General features: G+C 40.9%; 1 protein-coding gene across 4 annotated transcripts in view; it reads right to left on the reverse strand.

The window, feature by feature from the left end:
- LOC116473317 (uncharacterized protein C1orf226) overlaps positions 1–20,160 on the reverse strand; it is a 312,082-nt gene that overhangs the window by 101,654 nt on the left and 190,268 nt on the right. The window lies entirely within an intron of this gene.

Genomic DNA, 20,160 nt, shown 5'->3' on the forward strand with positions numbered 1-20,160 from the left:
TTGCTATTCCCTATGCCTAAAATGCCCTCCCCACACCATCTGCCTGGTGAACTCTTGTTTATTCTTGAAATATCTGCTCACACTTCTACACAGTGAAGCCAACTCCTGCTTCCCATATCCTCCCACAGAGTTGGTTACTACAGCAATATGCAAGCCTCTATTATCACTCACTGTTGGTTGGTTGATTATTTATTTATCTCACAGGCCATGCCCTTCATGAGAGCAAGAAATATGACTGACACACATTTCTACCCAAGAAAAGAGACCGGGACATAGGAGGGTGATAAATGAATGTCAAAGTAATGAATATAGTTGACAGTGGTTATTCACAGAGCCCAAGAAAAGGCACTGTATGTAAAGTAAGCCTTCCAGAAGTTAATTACCAAATTATTAAAATCTGGATTCCATTCCAAAGTGCAAGGACTTTCAGAAGAACTAATCTTCCTTACATGGTCCATGGTCCACAGCACAGTACTGAGCACTTTATCTGTGCTTGATACAGGCTTTTAAAAATGAAATCCCGTAGAGCTGTCATTATTGGCCAAAGCCGCTCATAATCATTTGACACTACAGTTAGGAGTAATGAATGGGGGGATGGTTGTGAGATGAACTTCTGTTCTGTGGGTTACCCAGCTTCCTTAACTTCTGGCTCTTATGCCTATGGAACCAGAATCTGGGGGGCAGGGTTCCTGAGAACCATGGCCGTCTCTGATACTGACGTGACTTGTATTGTTAATTTATATAAAATCTCAGAAATGCCAGCATGACCAACACCAAAGTTTGAAATGAATCTAAATTCCAGAATATCTATGAGGAGTCTTGGAAACACTGGGTAGAGACATTTATTTCCCATCTACCTACCTAAATCCCAGCATAACTTATTTTTGCAATAGATATATTATTGAAAATTGGGTATAAATAAAATCTCTGTAATCTCCAAAATACTCAGAAGGAACCACAGAAGCTACTTTTTAAAGAAATACTCATTGTCATGATATAGAAATGAAGTATCAACCTACTTTGTAGACCAAGGAGATCTAAAACTCAAGTTCTAAATCCCATTTGGAATACTTGATAAAAAGGCAGAATCACAGGCCCAGGCTTTAGAAATGTTTATTCAGCAGATCAGAAGTACAGCCAAAAGTTGGCATTTTTTTAAATGCACATGGCAATGTAGATCGTGCTATTCAGAAACACTACTTTGGGCCACAAAAGCAAGGATTATTATACATTTTTATTTGCATTAAGAATTGCCATAAACTAATCAATGTGTCTTAATCATATATGTACTATTTTTTAAGTATAGCTATTCTTGTAACAAGATATATTCTTATGAAAGTGCTATTGCTAGTTGTTGTCATCCATTTTCTAAATCAAAAGCTACTAAAATAAAAAGTTTTACCTTGGGAGGAAATTCCACAGAGTGGTAAGCATTAGGTATTCATACTTTACCTTTCATACATTTTTTACATCTGAAATATTTCTTTATTATTTATTTAAATAGAAAGAGGGTTTTGCTATGCTGCCCAGGCTGATCTCAAACTCCTGGGGTCAAGCAATCCTCCCACCTTGGCCTCCCAAAGTGTTAGGATTACAGGCATGAGCCACTGCACCCAGCCTGAAATAGTTCATTAAAAAATTTATAGAGGAAACTTTGTGTTTGAAATGTTTGATCCCACCAGGGTTGACCAAGCTTTTCATCTTATAGATGAAGAAACCAGTGCCCAGGGATGATAAGAGACTTCCCAGGTTCATTAGCAGAAAACCCATATCTGGAACCTACATCTCCTGACTCTTGGCTCTGTGCTTGTTATGTTCCTCAACACTTGTGTCTTTTTTAGTGGCTCAGAATCATGGCTCCAGGAAATAAAATTATTCATTCATTCCTCCATTCATTCAATACACGGTTAATGAGCTCTCTCATGAGCACACAAACCCCATTTTATAACAGAAATCAAGAAGAGGAATAAGAACATATTGGAAATTAACTTCACAGGACCAGGAACATTCCACACCCAGGGACACATGTCAATAACCTGGGAAGGGTACGAAATACCAGTAAGGACAGAAAAACACAGTAAAGAGACTTTCTGAACTTAAGGAGGGCTTTGGGGCAGCAAATATTCAAGCTCATTGCTGTTTGGAACGTTGAGAAGGTGGAAGACAGGTTCATGCACATACAGATGTTCTGTGAGGAGGCTGCATTTCCAGTGTCAGGAGACCAGCATGATGGCATAGGGCAAGTTAAATAGGCCCTTGCATGGAAGGCAGCGGCAGCCTCAAGTGCAAGTAATCTCGGGCTGTGTGCTCAGGGGAGCTTCGAGTGGCGGTTGCTCCCTGTAGAGAGGAGACGAGATAGCCCTGGGAATACAGCCATCACTTTTCTCTGACCAGGAGCATGCTGACAGGTCACGGGGAGCTGAATAACAACCTAAATGATTAAGGGGCCTGAAGGGGTGATTTATGAAGCAAGATGAGTACCAGTACTAACAATCATCCGCTGCTTTCAGCTGCTTTCTCCTCTATATCTCTCACAGCATGTTAAAAACAAGTATTAGAATCTTCTCTTCTTTAAGTAAAAAAAGAGACAGAGGTGGATGGCAAGGTAAAAATACAACAGTATAAACCCTACTCCGGTCAATTCTATCATTCTCCACTAATATCTAGCCTAGACTCTCCTCTAAACTCCTCTGAATGGTTAATATACGATGTAAGCAGGAAGACTAGAGACATTAAACAACGTTCCTGGCAGAAAGAAAAGGTACTTATTTAAGGTGATTGAATGTCCCAGTCACTCTGATTTGATCTTTACAATCTATATGAATGTATCAAATTATCACATGTACCCCAAAATATACATATCCATTATGCAGCAATAAATAGTCTTGCAGAGGAGTGGGGCAGAGACAACACTGTTCCCACAGTATGATTCATATCTACACACACACACACTCACGCACACATATGTAGAAGGAGTAAACGTTTCCCAGTATTTAGAACAGTCATGAATCAAATATTTACGGTTTTCTGCCTCAGACCAAAAGTGGGTATGAGACAAATCATGAATCCTTTTGTCTTTCTAGGGCTCGATTTACCTCTCTTGAAAAGAAGGTAATGAATCATGTTTAATAAACCTCCCAGCACCTTTCACTATCTGCCACACACATCCCACACTCACCTTGTGAAGTTAGGTGAAACAATTTGCATGAAGTATTATGAAGTCAAAGAAGCTACGCTGAATAGTAATACTATTTCACAGCAAGTATTCACATTCTTAGCTATGTGACCTTGAGCAAGCCACCTACCCTACAGAAGGGTATAATTCTTCCCTTCTGTGAAGCTAAGGTATTGGGTTAGATTATACCTTCCCAGCTCTAAACATAACTCAATGTGATACGAACCTTCATAGCTCTTTTAGGAAGAGTTAGATGGGCAGGCACACTTGAGGAAGGTGGGGCAAATGTATAGCAACATAGAAATGAAGGCATTTGGTGAGGCCAGGTCAATCCCAGAAGCGATGGAAGGGAGAAAGGATGCAGACAGATGGGGAAGGTTCTAAAATGGAAAAGAAGTTACTATAGTTTTGCATAGAAAGTAGGAGGGTGCTTAAGGGTTTTAAAAAGAGTGAAAAATAGAGGTGCAAATCTTGAACATAATCTTGGCAACAGCACTGAGGATTCAGGAAGAAGAGACACTGGAAATGAGAAATTTAGGAAAGACTAGAGACATATATCAAGCGCTGCATAGTAAGAATAAAGAAAATATCTGGATGAAATCACTATATAGACTGAGAAGCAGAATAAGGAAGTGGTCCCTAAATCCCTTGCCTGGAAAAGGTAGCAATGTTTTCACCAATGCCAGCATAGGTGAACACAAGAATGTGTTATACATTGAAAAAGTCTATCTTGCACTGGAGAATCAGGTAATAGGAGTTAGACAGGATGTGGGGGTCACACAGCCATTCATGTGGGACTGCTTTGTCCTATGCTCTCCCAAGTCTTCTACCCATTGAATCTCCCCACACTAAGCTTAGGGTGAGCTTAGACTTTCTAACATGATGAGCAAGAGATAAGGGTAAATTTGGAAAACCTGTGCTTGCATTCATCCATTAGGATCATACAAGTTCCAGATGTAAGGTGGCTGGGAGGAGAGAAACTACAGTAGGCAGAACTGATGGCCCCAGTGAATATTCATGGTATAATGAAAGGTATGATGAAGAAGGTAATTCTTGAGAGATACTGAAGAAACTATTTGAGAAGGAGGAGGAAAATAATAAAATCAGAATTTGGAGGGCTCTCGAAGTCACAGTGTTGTCTCTGTCAAGCAATCATTCAGCCTCTGACAGAATACTGGCAACTTTCTTCGAAAAGTAGTTTCTTACAATAAAACTGGAAGCTACACCCAGAAAATTCCACTTATATGATTCTCTAAACTGGTGCTTCTCGAACTTGAAGGTCCACATAAATCACTCAGGGACCTTGTTAAATTACAGGCCGTTCTGCAGGTCTGGGGAGAGCCAAGGGTTCTTTATTTCTAGTGTAGTCTCAGATGATGCTGACACTACGGGTCCACAGACCACACTTTGAGAAGCAAGGAGCCAGAACTACAGTATATAAGTCCAAAAGGTATTTGGATATGTCAGCTTTGTGAATTAACCATCTCTAAGGTTTCTTTCAGTGCTAACATTCAATGATTCCTACCAATTATATATGTCAATATTCTGAGTTACATAAAAATTGAGACACGAGGTGTTTCTCAGGAACAACCACCTTAAGATGGCCCCAAATCAAACTCTAATATACAACTCTCATACATAAATGATATAAATACAGTAACCAACACACAAGTTCCCAGAATGGAGGGGAATCTGGTTATTGACTTCTTTCAAAGCATAATAATTATCTATTGTCAGTAGGTGGCAATATTTCCTTGGGGTTATGGGATTGTAAAATGGAACCATGGTTCCCAGCCTGGGCTGTAAACTAGAGCCAACTGGGAAACTTAAAAAATACTGATGTCTGGATCCCACTCCCAGAAGTTTTGATGTAATTGGTCTAGAGTGCAGCCTGGACATTGGGCTTTTTTTTTTTTTTTTTTTTTTTTTTTTTTAGCTACCCAGGTGATTCTCATGAGCAGCTAAGACTGAGGTCCACTAAAGTAGAGTGAGGTTTAGTAGACCACAGAAACTAAGAAGTCAGTGCTGGTCATCACATCACTCCTGATTCCCTGCGTCTTCCCGTTCTTCACTGGGACTGACTGATGCACCACATGATCTCTATTCCATCTCATCTTCCCTTCCAGCCCATCACCAAAGGTAACTCCAAGGCTGCACCAGACATTACGTCATCCAAATTTCTATGACAACAAATGAACTTGGGTGAAGAGATGCCAAGATGGTTTATGTAGGAAGAGCACTGTTTTCTGCAGGACTGTTTTCACCATAGCAAAGTGCCATAACCCAACTCATCCCCAGTACCAGCCTTGACTCTGGGGGGTCAGTAAATTTTTTTCTATAAAAGACAAAATATTAATATTTTATGTTCTGAGGGCTATGTGATCTCTGTTGCAACTATGCAACTCTCTTGCTCCAGCACAAAAACAGCCATAGACAATACACAGATAAATGAGTGCAGCTATGTTCCAATAAAGCTTTATTTATAAAGGCGCTCAGTGGGCCAGATTTGATCCATGAGCCATGGTTTGCCAACTCCTGCCTTACCTCATTTGAGTTCCCTCTGAATTTTCTGTCTCCGCTCTATTAAAGCATGTGGCGTTACCAAGCACAACCACTGTGACATCCAGAGTGCAGGAAGGAGTCTACTAGATAGAGGCTGAAATGCGTGGGAGGGCCCCCGAAGACAGATGAGATTTGAACATAGATCCAAAGCAGAGCAAGGTGACTATTCAGAAACGAGGATGAAAATGGGGAAGAAGCCCCCACTACAAACTGCAAAATCCTAATCCTGGGATTATTTTCCCATGAAAAAACAATCTGTGATGTGAGGCAGGTTCCCCCCTCCAACTGTGATGGAAATCTAAAGTCAAACTTGACAGGGAAAGAGAATGAACTACTGAGAGTGAGATGTGACCAGATCAGGCAAAAAACCAAAATGAACATGAAAATAAACCTCATACCTTATGCCAAAAATAATTCGAAGTGCATCACAGGCTTAAGTGTAAAACTATAAAACTTTTAGAAGAAAATGGTAGGCAAATCACCTGAGGTCAGGAGTTCAAGACCAGCCTGGCCAACATGGTGAAACCCCATCTCTACTAAAAATACAAAAATTAGCCAGGTGTGATGGAGCATGCCTATAGTCCCAGCTACTCAGGAGGCTGAGGCAGGAGAATCGCTGGAACCCAGGAGGCAGAGGTTGCAGAGCCAAGATCATACCACTGCACTCCAGCCTGGGTGACAGAGTGAGACTCCATATCAAAAACAAAAAACAAAACAAAAACAACAACAGCAACAAAAAACTTTGTGATCTGGGTTTATATAGAATTTCTACATATCATACCAAAAGCATGATCCATAAAAAATAAAAAACTAATTAATTGAACTTCATAAAATTAAACCTGCTCCGTGGAAGCCAGTTTTAAGTGAATGAAAAGACAAGTAACAGACTGGGAAAAAATGCTTGCAAATAGGACACCTGACAAAAGATTTGTATCCAGAATACATTCATATAAAGAACTCTCGAATCACAACAGCTGTAGACAACACCCAAAGTAAAAAATGGGCAAACGACTCAAATGGACACTTGATTAAAGGGGATATATTGAAAGCAAATAAACACGTGTAAAGAAACCAACAAGTTTTGGTAGTTGGTTCGGTGTTTTTGTCTGACAGGAGGAACTGAGACAGGTGAGGCTCATGCCTAGGAAACAAGGCTAAAAAATTACATCTGCCCACTGGGATTTTTAAAGTCTGAATCTTGAGCTCCAGGGCCTATTGAAACACACTCAGACCTGATTACAGCTCCCTAAGACAATAGGGTATTCTCCCAAGTCTGGAATAATGGCCTCCCATGAAAAGATGTTCAATATCATTAGCTGTTAGGGAAATGCAAATTAAAACCACAGTAAGATCCCACTATATACATATTAGAATAGATAAAATTAAAACAACAACTAAACACTGTATGGTAGATGCACCTGACAGAAATAACAAGAAATTAGGGTTGCCAACATGCAGGTTGCTGAGGGAAGTGTGCCAAGTGAGGGTGCTATATAAACTGCATGCTTTTTACAGGCGGTTATCATTCTCCTCTCCAGCCTGCAGCCACTGGACCGTCTCTGTATTTAAGTTCCCCCAAATAAACCTCATGTTTTGTTCACCGGTTCTGGGTCTCTCCTCCGGCCTCTTGAACCTGGTGCCATCCCTACTGAAGTCAACAGGGTCCAGCACAACAGACACCAAACACCAGGGAGGATGCAGAGCCACTGGACTTCTCATGCATTGCTGAAGGAATGGAAAACAGCACAGCCAAAACTAATTTGGCAGTCTCTTAGAACGTTAAACATACGCTTACCATATGACCCAGCATTATCTCAGCTAGGTGTTTACCCTAGAGAAAGGGAAAGTTACGTTCTCGCAAAGACCTGTACATGAATGTTTAACAGCTCTATTATAATTACCAAAATTAGAAACGACTCAAATATCCTTCCACAGGGTGAATGGATAAGCAAATGGTGGTATATCCATATAATAGAATACTACTCAAAAATAAAAAGGAAAATATGCAGTTCACGTGTTATACAGTATTGTTACAGAAAGTTAGAGGGGAATTGGTTGAAATGCAAAACAAATTTTTAACAAATAAAAAGGAATGAACTACTGATACACACAAAACTTGAAAGTATCTCTACCTTGATTGGGGTGAAGGTTACATGAATCTATACAGACACATAAATTCATAAAACTATACCCCCAAAATCAATTTTACTGTTAATTTTAAAAATAAAATGAAAATTAAAGTCCTTTGGGCTGGATGAAGTGTCAGGATAGGGGATGCTTCCCAAACTCCTCCTCCTCAGGTGGGGTGAATGAAAACATTGCCCCCAGGCCTCCAAGGTTAGCACAGACTGAATGTGACGGGTACCCTCTCCACTGCAGTGCAAAGCACAGAGACAATTCTGAACTAACTGTTCCCAGGTCAAGAACAGGGGCTTCGGCCAGGCTCAGTGGCTCACGCCTGTAATCCCAGCACTTCGGGGGGCCAAGGTGGGTGGATCACAAGGTCAGGAGATCGAGACCATCCTGGCTAATACAGTGAAACCCCATCTCTACTAAAAATACAAAAAAAATTAGCCAGGCATGGTGGCGGGCACCTGTAGTCCCAGCTACTCAGGAGGCTGAGGCAGGAGAATGGCATGAACCTGGGAGATGGAGCTTGCAGTGAGCCGAGATCGCGCCACTTCCCTCCAGTCTGAGCTACAGAGCCAGACTCTGTCTCAAAAAAAAAAAAAAAAAAAAAAAAATAAAGAACAGGGGCTTCCAGAGTTGTCCTGCAGAGCAAGCCAGGAGAATCTCATAGTGGCTTAACAAGATAAGGGAAGTCTTCCCAGACACAGGGTCCCCTCCAGCCTATACACAGCCAGTCCAGGCACTGGTGGGATCACTAAGGTAGGGCAATGGACACCCATGAAGGTCATCCAACTGCTATGGTACCAAGCCATGGTCAACTCAGTCTGGTAACTCAATCCCTATGGGAGGTTATTATTCCATTATTGGAGGAATAATGGAATAATGGGAGCTGTAGTGATGCCCAGACACATCTCTGTAGGCTCTGGGGCTCAAGATATAGAACTCTAACATTCCAACGAGCAGAAATAATTTTTCAGCCTAGTCTCTCAGCGCAAAAGTCTCACCCCAGTCTCAGCTCTTCTGCCCACAGCAACACTGAACCAACTACTTTGTTGGTTTCTGAACACCTCTGCCTTCTCACTGAATCCACACAGGCTCACATACATGGGACTCAGACAAAAGGACAAGATAAATAACGAGCACACGCCTGAGCAGCCAGTAGAGAAAAGGCCTGCAGGGTGGCAGCTGATGAAATCATCAGGCGATCACCAGTTCAAGAAGGGGAACATCTGATGTATTCAGTTCTTCCTCGTATCATCTCTATCAATCCATCTTTTCTTGTTGCTGCCTCTCTGGGTGAGTTTCTCCTCCTTGGAGCCTCAGATGTCTGTGCTTCAGCTCAGCACCTCCACGGACACAGGAAATCTGTGTTTGGCAGCATCCCCAGCTTCAGCCAGCCATTCTTCCGGAATACATGCAGCAGGATTCCCATCCTGTTCTCCACACACGAGAACAGTGGGAAGTGATAAAGGAGGTTGTTGTGGGATAAATGTTTGTGTCCCTCTAGAATTCATGTTGAGGTCCCAGCTTCAAGGAGGTGGGAACTTCAGGAGGAAACTGGGTTTAGATGACATCATGAGGGTGGGCCCCCCATGATGGGACTAGTGTCTTATAAAAACAGTACTTGCCAGGAGTGGTGGCTCATGCCTGTAATCCCCACACTTTAGGAGGCTGAGGTGGAGGATCGCCTGAGGCCAGGAGTTACAGACCAGCCAGGGCAATATAGTGAGACCCTGTCTCTACAAAAAAAATTAGCTGGCAGTCCCTGCCCAGGAGGCTGAGGTGGGAGAATTGCTTGAGCCCAGGAGTTCAAGGCTAGATAGAGCCATGATCCTGCCACTGCACTCCAGCCTGGGTGACAGAGTGAGACCAAAAAACAAATAAACAAACAAAAACAGGACTAAGGGAAGCACACAGCAGGAAGGCAGCCATCCACAAGCTAGGAAGATGGTCTTAACCAACCCATCCATGCTGGCACCTTGATCTCAGACTTCCAGCCTCCAGAACTGTGAGAAACAAATGTCTGTTGTTTAATCCACCCAGTCTATGGTACTCTTTTATAGAAGCCCAAGCTGACTAAGATAGAGTTGTTACAGGAAATCAAGAAAGTCATTGGTCTGAGAGGAAAACAGCGAGCTGGCTGGTCATGACGACATCTGAGAGCTAAGCTCATGCTCTGAGAACTGGCACACACGAAAGGCTGAACTGATTTCTTCCATTCAAAGGCTGTCTACTCTTCCATAATATTAATGCTGGGATATTAATTCTAACTCATGTATTGAGCATTTTACACAGTGGCCTTTTATAAATATCAGAGCACTTTCTTTTTTATTTTTTTTCCAGTTTTTACATTTTTCTTATAATTAATGAGATTTTTGTTGTAGTTTTTCTTCAATTGCAAAAAAATGCCATCCCAATGTTTTTTTCTTTTTTTCTTTTTTTTTGGTTTATGTTTCAAATTTATTCTTATTCTTTTTTTTAAATTTTATAGAGCACTTTCATTTCTATTATCCTATTTAGCCTTGGCTGGTGCTCACTACGTGGCCCTCATACTTTCTTTCCATAAGTTATTTCCACCACACCTGCCTTGCTCTTCAATATGAAAAAAGTAAACACTCTCTACATCACTGGACTCCTGGGTAGTATTCTAAGGATCATGCTGGGGGTTTGGGGGTGCCGTCACTGGACTCCTGGGTAGAATTCTAAGGATCATACTAGGGGGTTGGGGGAGGGAAGAAGAACAAAAACTGCACGCACACCCCCCATGACCATTTAAGCCTTCCTGAAACATTATATAACAGGTTCTGATCACAAACTTTCTATAACACCCCATTGCCTAAACCAGAAGATCAAAACTGATATTCAACATGTTCTACCAACTGACACAAAGCAGCCAGCTTCCCTTCTCCCACCAAGCTGCTCTTGAAACGTACATACAGTTACATATATACAGTTTCTAAGCTGTATTCTTCAGAGCCCTGGGTTCAGTGGAGGAGCCTCAAAGGCCACTCTGGGGCTGAGAGGCCAGGCAGGCAGGTATGCCAACCAACCTCTGCCCATCCTCCTTCACCCACAGAAGCTACAGTCCTCAGGTTTAATAAGTTGGAGTTCCATGTGATATTTTGACAAAAGGTTCATAGCTTTAAAAAGAAGAATTCAAAAATCACTGACCTATATAAAATACTATGCTACAATATTTCAATTGCACTGCGGCTTATTCACTGTCTATCCTGAAGAGAAACTGGATTTTCTCATGTCTGCACTTATGTAATTACTACTTTCAAATCCCTCGCTCAGTCCCTTAATCTATCCAAAACATCCCCATAAGTTTTACTTCAAATATCACTTTATATAAACCTCCCCTGACCGCCACAGCCTGAAGGACTTTCTATACTGCTATCGCAATTAGCACTCAGGGGACTGATTTTATGATAATGTTATATATAAAATACATTTCCTAATATTACACAACACTCAACTTGGAACATGGTTCTTTCTCATCTTCTCAACCACATTGTAAGTTCTTTGCAGGCAAGTGCTATATAGGTTCAGCTCTTTATCCTCTTTAGCATCTATTACAGGGTTTTCAACCAATTTTAAGGACTTGATCTGACAATACTAAAAGATAGCTCCGCCTGCTGAGTTGAAAATGTAACTCAGGGAGGAAGCGAGGAAATCATTAAGGAGGCCACTTGTCTCCCATGGGGTGAGAAAAGTATACAAGTAACTATAATACCAGGCTTATAAACACTACCCCATACCTAGAGGCAGAATAATCCCAGGCAAGGAGCACACTTCCAGTGGGCAGGTCCCTGACTAGTTGCCATTTAATGTTCCCCTTCAATTTATTTTTAATATATTTGTTTATTATAATGGCTATTATAAAGAATAGTCATCGTCTCATGAAACCTCAGAACTGACGGGCCTGTGTAATTTTATCATTTGCAGATTAACACCCTTAGACTACCAGCTCAACACTGTGACAAGTTATTTTAGTTGGGAGACCACAGATCCACCCCATTTGACCTATTTCTCTTTTCCTAAGAACTTAACAGCTTTTAGGAAATCAGGCTACTGAGTGAACTACACGTAAATTACTCTCTTTCCTGATTTTTCAAAAGAAAATTGAAAAAAAAAATGGTATCTATAGTATAGCCCTTTGGAAAATCTCTAATGGCCACCTTGTTTTGTAGCAATCATCACATTCTGAGCCCAAATCAAAGAATCTTCTATGACTGAGTTCCATAACAATATGTCATTTTAACAATTTATTAGCTTGGAATAATTGTGCCAAAAAGAAAACTATTTTTCTCCAGGCAAAAATGAACTGAGTTCCTTTTAATTTTCCCCAACCCTTTCCTGATCAGGAAGATATTCAGTTGCAACCAATTACATTTTGATTAATTTTCAAAAATGAGTACTGGTTTTTAAAACCTGAATGTGTTTTATCCATTTCCAAGATATCAACCATTATCTGTTTCTTAAATAGTTTAAAGTTACTTTTCAAAAAAGTAGAGAAAGAGTAATTTCACCTCTTTATATCTCAACTCCCCCTCCAGTCACTACAAAGAATGAAAGGAAATTCAATTTTAAGATGAGGATATTATATTTGATCATGAATAATTAAGATAACCAAGGAATTGTAAGGGATATTTTATCTTGAGAAATTGGCTGCAAGGTGACTGATGGCTCTCAAACTCAATGATCTTAAGTGACAGAGAAGACTCTTGCTCTGGTTTTGTGGCCCGCTCTGAGATGGAAAGGGCCAGCTAATAAGAAACGCAATAGCATAGCTGTTTGGCAAAGAAATTGACCTTTGGTGTGCTTTGGTTTGCCTGGATCTGCCTGGGGTACTAGTGGCTCCTTTCATTTTCATTGTGCTGATTATTCAGCGGGTCTTTTCACTCTGGAAACTTAAATCTATGAATTTGGAAGTTCTTCTTGTATTGGTTCTTAGGCCAGTTTCCACCTTTTTTTCTGTTCTGTTTTGGAACTCATATTTATCAGATGTTGGACTTCCTAGACTGATTCTCTAATTTGCTCATCTTTCCTCTTCTAACTTGTATTTCTATTCTAACTTTTTGTTTTCTTCTTTTTTTAAACCTTTCAACCCTTCTACTGACTTCTTTTTTAGTTTGAATATATTTTTAATTTCTGAGAGTTCTCTATTTCTTTTTCATAGAGTCTTGTTTTAGAATGTAGTGTCTTAATTCTAATTTTATTTTCTGTCTTCAGGTTTCTTTCTAATCCCCTGCTATCTCTGTTTTCTTCAGCTTCCTCCCTCTATTTATTTTGGTCTCTCTCTTTTTCTATGTTGGAGAGTTTCCTCAAATATCCTGGGATTTTGGGCTGCCCATCCATATTTAAGAAAGAGGAAGTCAAAGCTGACTAGAAATGCTATGTGAGTGACTAGGGCTTGCTGCCCACAAGGCTTCATTGATGAGTGAGCTTTGTTATAAAGTGATCAGGAGGCAAACTGGCCTTCTAGTTGCAGAAACCTTCACATGTCAAGGCCTGGAGATCTTTTCTCTGGGACCATTCAGTTTATCCAGAGAAAAGTCTTACAATAAATATTCTAGAAATAGGGGAGGGAGCTACAGGGCCACATTAGTTCAGTATAAAGACTTAAGATCTTTTTTTTTTTCCTATAGATAGAATCTCGCTGTGTCACCCACGCTAGAATGACACGATCTAGGCTTACTGCAACCTTTGCCTCCTGGGTTCAAGCAATTCTCACGCCTCACTCTCCCGAATAGCTGGGATTACAGGCACACGCCACCATGCCTGGCTAATTTTTGTATTTTTAGTAGAGAAGGGGTTTTAATGTATTGGCCAGGCTGGTCTCAAACTCCTGACCTCAAGTGACCCACCCACTTGGTCTCCCAAACTGCTAGGATTACAGGCATGAGCCACCTCACTTCCACCTTCTGCAACAACTGGTACTTCCAATATCTTAAGCCTTTCAAGAGTTATCTGGCATCAATCAACTTACTTGCCATTAATAGCCACTTCTGCAGCCCTTGGACTAAAGTACCTCTGCTCCATTAAGGCTATCAACATACCTTTATATTCTTTTATTATTTTATTTATTATTTATTTTCTACAGGCAACGTCTTGCTCTGTTGCCCAGGCCAGAGTGCAGTAGTGCACTCATAGCTCACTGCAGCCTCAAATTCCTGGGCTCAAGTGATCCTCCTGCTTCAGCCTCCTGAGTAGCTAGGACTTAGGTGCCTGGCTAATTTAAAATAATTTTTTTTTTTTTTTTTTGTAGACACAGGGTCTATGTTGTCCAGCCTGATCTTGAACTCCTGGCCTCAAGTGATCCTCTCACCTTGGCTTTCCAAACGTTGGGATTACAGTCATGAGCCACCGTGCCCAGCCCTTCTGTCTTGTAAAAAGTTATTATGAAATCTCTTTATTGACTGTTTCTTCTCCTGTTCTCTTTGTCATAGTGGTTTTTCCAGTGGGGCTTCAAGAGAGAAAAGGAGATAAATGCACATCACGGATCCACCAGGTTTAACAACCATTCCCTAACACTGGTGGGGCCCTTTGGGAAAACTCTAGTATAATTCTCCACACCAATTTTAGCGATGCCAAAACTCTGACAGAAGCAGACTTTTTTCACTCCAAACATTAGTTTGGAGATAGATTATTACCTTAATGGGGCAGATACAGCTCTTTTGATCTATCTGCTAGTTTTCCACTTACACCAGGCCTACCATACATGGTTCTCTTTCTTTGGCAGTGTCAAAAAAACAATTACTCACTCTATGTCATTGTGATCTGTTTATATTTGTTTGATCATTACTACAGGCAAATAGGGTCAGACAAGATCCAAATGGACCACCTCCATTATATTAATGTTATAGAAGAAAGAGAGGATCTGGTACCATAACATAATGATGATACTATCTTCAGAAACTGTACAAAGGGTTTGAGTCTTCCATATGCCTTCCTAAAAAGCCACATTATACTCAACCTAGCAACCACAGATGAGAAGTCATTTCTATGGACTAGAAAAAGGTATCCCCTTGGGAGAAAAGCACAAAAGATCAGAATTATAAGCATCCTAGTATAATATTTTAAATACCTGATAGGTTCTTCTCTAAGGATTAATTATAACAGAAAGCCAGCATACAGCAAAAGGCAATTCAGAACTATTCTAGCATATGAAGACAGATAAGCCCTTTGAGCAAAGCTTTCAACAATAACACCAAAAGGAACCATGCTTAAGATTCAGTAGCAAGGAAAAGACCATGAACCAGAATGCAAAATTAAAAAGTAATCTTCTTACAACCAGTATTAGATTGGTGGTGGAGACCAGCTACTATCATGTGTCGATATAATCCAAAAGATTGAAAGGTATTTAAGAAGGGAAGAATTTTCTTACCAGGAGATTCATGGTTATGGACTGCCACATCCATCTAACACCTAACCCTTCCTGAATACCATCAAAATTCATCTCACATTCCTGTATCCTTCCCACACGCTCGGTAACATTCTATTCTGCATTTTGCTATTTCTCTTTTACCACTAACTTTTCACTTGTTTACTCAATGAGATGGAGATCCTTGAGGCCAGAGACTTACAGCCCTGAGAACATGGGTTTCAGAATCTACGTAGACTGCCTGTAATCTCCCAATACACACTGCTGCTTCTCCTGCCGTCATAGAAACCCACAGTTTTAGCTAGCACATAACCACCCAGAATAACTTCATTTCACAGCCTCTCTTGCAACTTAGGCAGCCATGAGACTGAATTCTAGCCAATGGGACACAAACAGAAATGACCTGTGGCAGCTTCTAAACACCTGAAGAGACTACCGCATGCATCTTTGTCCTTTGTCATCTCTCCTTAGTCCCCTCGTCCTTCTTACTGCCTGGCCTCAGATAAAGCCATGTTGGACTACGAGGTCAGGGTCATACTAGGCAGAGCAGCACTACATAAGGAGTCAAGATCTCTGATACCATGGGCTACTACACCACTCTGGGACAGGATTTATGTGAGAAAGAGAAACTTCTATCTTGTGTAAGCTTATGTTATTTTAAGGTTTTATTGTTCCTCACAGCTGAGCCTAACAGTAATATAGTCACACAGATTTAGGTTCAACTCATAGCTCAGTCACTTTCTGGCTGAATGATCTCAAGCAAATCAACTGCCCCAGTTTTCTCATCTGTAAAATGGGATCAATGTTACTTAACTCAGATTTATGAGATATACATGGCAGAGAACCCCACAAATCCACATAAAATTGAAACTGCGTATTCTCACAAAGAAAACAACCCTTTAATAGGGAGAAGTAACCTAGTCAGGAAAGAGAGGGAAGGCTTCCCTGAGGAAGTGACACATAGAATTTAAAATATAGATAGAAAGTAGGCAAAGAGGGCCGGGTGTAGTGGCTCACGCCTGTAATCCCAGCACTTTGGGAAGCAAAGGTGGGTGGATCATTTGAGGTCAGGAGTTCAAGGCCAGCCTGGTCAATATGGTGAAACCCCATCTCTACTAAAAATACAAAAAGTAGCCAGGCGATAGTGGTGCATGCCTGTAATCCCAGCTACTTGGGAGGCTGAGGCAAGAGAATCGCTTGAGACTGGGAGGCGGAGGTTGCAGTAAGCCAAGATTGTTCCACTGTACTCCAGTCTGGGTGACAGAGTGAGACCCTGTCTTGAAAAAAAAAAAAAAAAAAAAAGAGGTCAGGCGCGGTGGCTCACGCGCACTTTGGGAGTAATCCCAGCAATTTGGGAGGTTGAGGCAGGTGGATCACTTGAGGTCAGGAGTTTGAGACCAGCCGGGTCAACCTGGCAAAACCCTGTCTCTACTGAAAATTCAAAAATTAGCCAGGTGTGGTGGCACATGCCCGTAATCCCAGCTACTCAGGAGGCTGAGGCACGAGAATCACTTGAACATAGGAGGTGGAGGTTGCAGTGAGCCAAGATCACACCACTGCACTCCAGCCTGGGTGACCAGTGAGACTCTGTCTCCAAAAAAAAGAAAAGAGAGGAGAGGAGAGGAGAGGAGAGGAGAGGAGAGGAGAGGAGGGGGCAAAGAGGGATGAGAAACATTCTAGGCAAAGGTCACTGCATAGCCAAAGTCCTTGGGCTGGAGGGATTACAGAGGCTACAAAAGAACTGAAAAAAGCAGCATGTCCCCAGGAAAGACAATGAGGACATTAGTAAAGGGAGAAGAGGCTGAAGAGGAAAATAGGGGCACCTTGCAGGCCTTACAGTCCATGTGAAGAAGTCTGGCCTTTACCCTAAGAGAGAAAGAAACCAATTGACACGTTTAGGTTGGAAGGATGAAGTGGAACACGGCTGGAGATTCTGATTCCAAAAGCTCACCTTGGTCACAGTATGAAAAACAGGTTCAGGGTGGAGGCAAGTATGATGTAGATGTAGGGAAACCATTCGGAGGCTACTGTAATAGTCCAGTTGGCTGGAGACGGAGAGAGCAGCAGTTGGATTCAAGACCTAGTTTAGAATTAAAAGCAACAGGACCTGGTGTTGGATTGGATGTGGGACAGGAGGAAGAATGAAAAGTCAATGGGAAGGTTTCTGAGGTTTGTGAAATTGCAGGCAAGGTGGTCCCAGTCACCGGATCAGAACTAGAACAGAATCAGATTTATGGAGTAAGGTAAAGAGTTTGATTTGGGACACAGTGATTTTGAGGTGTCTTTGAGAAATCCAAAAAGAAATGTCAAGTAGGCAGTGGGCATATAATTAGAATTTGGTCAGAAGAAGTCTAAGCCAGAAACAGAAATTCTGGGTGGTCTGTGTATAGTTGTGAATGTGCATAAGATTGCCTAGGGTGAGAGTAAAAAGAGGAAAGAGAGAATGCCAATATTTATAGACATTAGAGAATCCACCTCTCTGTGAAACCATAGGAAAATGCCATTATACAGACCAAAATAGCTACTTGTGCTATGATTGCAATGTGTCTCTCAGAAATTTATGTGTTAGAAATTTAATCCCCAATGCAACAGTGTTAGGAGGTGGGGCCTAATGGGAGGTGTTTAGGTCTCACTAATTAATAGAATGATGCTGTTATAAAAAGGGCTCACAGGAGTGAGTTCACTTTTTCCCCCTCTCTCTTGCCCTTCCATCTTCCTCCATGTACGGACACAGCATAAAAGGCTTTGCCAGATGCCAGTACGTGGATCTTGAACTTTCCAGCTTCCAGAACTGTGAGAAAATAAATTTCTCATCTTTATAAATTGCCCAGTCTATAGTATTCTGTTATAGCAGCACAAAATAAACTAATACAACCTGAAATTTCTATATGGCTCAATCCAATAGAAGGGATTTTTTTCCTACCAAGAAAAGAGTAAAGTCAGAAGAGTGTGATACATAGTGAAAATCAAAAAATTAGGAGATGATAACCAGTTGTGACAAATGTTCATGAGTACTCACAGAGGATGAAACATCAAATGGGTTTGGAGAGAGTGGTCACTACTTACTTTAAGAAGAATTATTCTGGCAGAAAGGTGGGGTTAGAAGTCAGTTTAAGATGAGAAAGGTGAGAGAATGGAATACAGGCAGCAACTAAGCAATTCTTTTGAAAATCATCAAGAGAATATACTTAAAGAGATTAGAATAGTGCCTGACTTCAAGGGCTCAATAAATGAGTCTGGTTAAATGTTGTTTTTTACATTAAGATTACTAGTAGCTTCAAATCTCCCATAGCTCTTTTAGCAATGCTTTGCACTTAGTTGGTACTCACTAAATATTTTAGATGTGATGATTAACCATTAAGGAGAAACAAAGGGGTGCTAAGTCATTCTACATAATTTGCTATTAAAAGTGGCTGTAAATTCTTGGCAAACCAGATGCCCTATTTTCCCTTCATAAAAATAAAAGTTAACCTAAATATAATCCTGTGCTTTTCATTTCTTCATGCTATAACAAAACCTTCCCATTAGAATGTCATTAGATTACTACTATGATGAAGTTAACCTCCTTAAAAAAATCTGGATTAAAAGTGAAGCTAGTTATATTTTGTGACACAATTCATTGTTGGGAGATTTAATGAGATAATCTGTGAGAACCTCCAGCACCTGTGAACAAAGCTGATCTTAGGATCAAGCCCTCCTCTTTGCTATAGTCAATGAAAGAATGAGGGCTTCCGGAATCACACCGAAAATACGTTGGCCACTAATTTGGTATCTCTCTAGCTTATATTTATAGTAAGTGATGCTTCTTTTATCCACAGGTGAAATTTAGTTTAAAGGACAAAACACCCAGCCAACATGAAATATAGAAAGCAAAGGCTGCAGGAAACCAAAACGGGTGTCAGACTCCCATCATGGGCCTTCATCTACTTCCCTCAAACAAAAATCAACCCAGAGAAATTTATACTTTTTGCTTTACCTGGAATGCTCTTTGCTCATCTACCACTTTCTCTATAGGCAAGCCTCCCTCAGTGCCCTACCACGACTCCAAAACACAGACATGCATTCATTCTGTAAGTCCTATATCAATATGAATCCCATTCTGGATCCCCCAAAATAAGTGTTGTCTTTCCTCTGAATTCCTACCACTCTTTTGTTCATAATTCAATTTCAGTACCTAATACATTGGATTGCAATCATCTGTTTACCGATCTTTTCCCAGCTCAATCTCCCAAATGAACTACGTCCATCGCAAAGCTGAGATCTGGGGACACAAAATTAGTGGCTTAAAAATAACACTAACTTATTCTCTGAAAGTTCTGGAAGTCAGAAGTCTAAAATGATTCTGCAGGGATGAGTTCCTTCTGGAGGCTATGGGGGGAATCCATTTCCTTGACTTTTCCAGCTTCTGGAGGCTGCCTGCATTCCTTGGCTTCTGGCCCCTTCCTTATCAACAAAGCCAGCAGCATAGCATCTTAACACCTTTTCCTCTGTTCCGGTCATCTCACTGCCTTCTCTCTCTCTTTCTTTCTGACCCCTACTGCCTCTCTTCTATAAGGACTCTTGTGATTTGATTGAACCCACCTGGATAATGCAGGGTAATCTCCCATCTCAAGATTCTTAAAAGTTTGCACATTAAGAATCTGCAAACTCCCTGCTGCCATAGAAGGTAACATCAGGATATTGTTTAAGAAAAAGGGAACAAGAAAGGTTGTAAAATATTGTAATTAAATGTTATTAATTTTGAAAGATAGGACTCATGCTTAGAGGGGAAAGCTTGAGTTCCCTGGAAATTTTATTTATATGGAGAACCTCACTCTCTGATGCCAGAACAATGAGATTTACTGGTTGTTTCTGCCAAGTACACCTGAAGATATATATCTCCAAATAAACATTAACTTTCAAGGCA

Source organism: Hylobates moloch, unplaced genomic scaffold (genome assembly GCF_009828535.3).
Source record: "Hylobates moloch isolate HMO894 unplaced genomic scaffold, HMol_V3 SCAFFOLD_8, whole genome shotgun sequence".
Lineage (NCBI taxonomy): Eukaryota > Metazoa > Chordata > Mammalia > Primates > Hylobatidae > Hylobates > Hylobates moloch.